Source organism: Myotis brandtii, unplaced genomic scaffold, assembly GCF_000412655.1.
Source record: "Myotis brandtii unplaced genomic scaffold, ASM41265v1 scaffold358, whole genome shotgun sequence".
In the NCBI taxonomy this organism is placed as follows: domain Eukaryota; kingdom Metazoa; phylum Chordata; class Mammalia; order Chiroptera; family Vespertilionidae; genus Myotis; species Myotis brandtii.
This window is the reverse complement of record NW_005363772.1, coordinates 3,660,316-3,661,153: the sequence shown is the minus strand read 5'-3', so window position 1 is coordinate 3,661,153 and position 838 is coordinate 3,660,316.

Here is an 838-nt window from a genome sequence, read left to right as displayed (position 1 = left end):
GGAAAACATGGCCCTGTATTCTGATATAGAGACCTGTTTCGTTTTTCCCTCCTGGGCTGGGGGAACTTGCAACACTTTTTCACCCTCTTTAGCTAAAGGGTGTCTGGAAGTGAGCACATGGCTCATCAGCACCACCCAGTGAGACAGGAAAGAAAGGAGAGTAGCATGGGCAGTAGCCACAGACTTGAACTCCAGTTTTGACACTTTCTGGCTCTGTAACTGTGGGCCAGCCTCAGTTGTGAGAGGGGCCAGCCTCATCTCATCTGTGAAATGGAGATAATGCCACCTACATGGCAGGGCTGCTAGGAGACTAAGGAAGGTATTCCTTATGAAATGCCTGGTACATAATAGGACCCCAATAAAAATGCTGGCCCTCCCAACCGCCCCTCCCCCCCCATAACTTTGCTACTTTTACCTAAGAAGAATTAATTTTGATCACTCCCCGAGTTCATTTTTGGTATTCAGATAAATAGCAACCAACTACTTGTCCATAAAACGTATCTGGTGAAAGCTGCTTTTTGAATTAGTGGGTACATTTTCACATTTCTTTTTTTAGTAAAGCCTAAATATTCTTTGAATTCGGCTAATTTTAACTTGTAAGGGACAACACTTTCTTAACAGACTAGATAAGATCCATTCATTTCACAAAGCAAATTGGAGCTTTAACTATATATTAATCTAACTATATTAAGCTAACATTTATGGAGCACTTACTACTTTCCAAGTATTGGGCTAAGCACTTATATGTATTTAAATGCATTTATATCTCATGTAAACCTAACAACCCCATAAGACATCCTATAATTATCCCCATTTTACAGATGAAGAAACTAAGGCA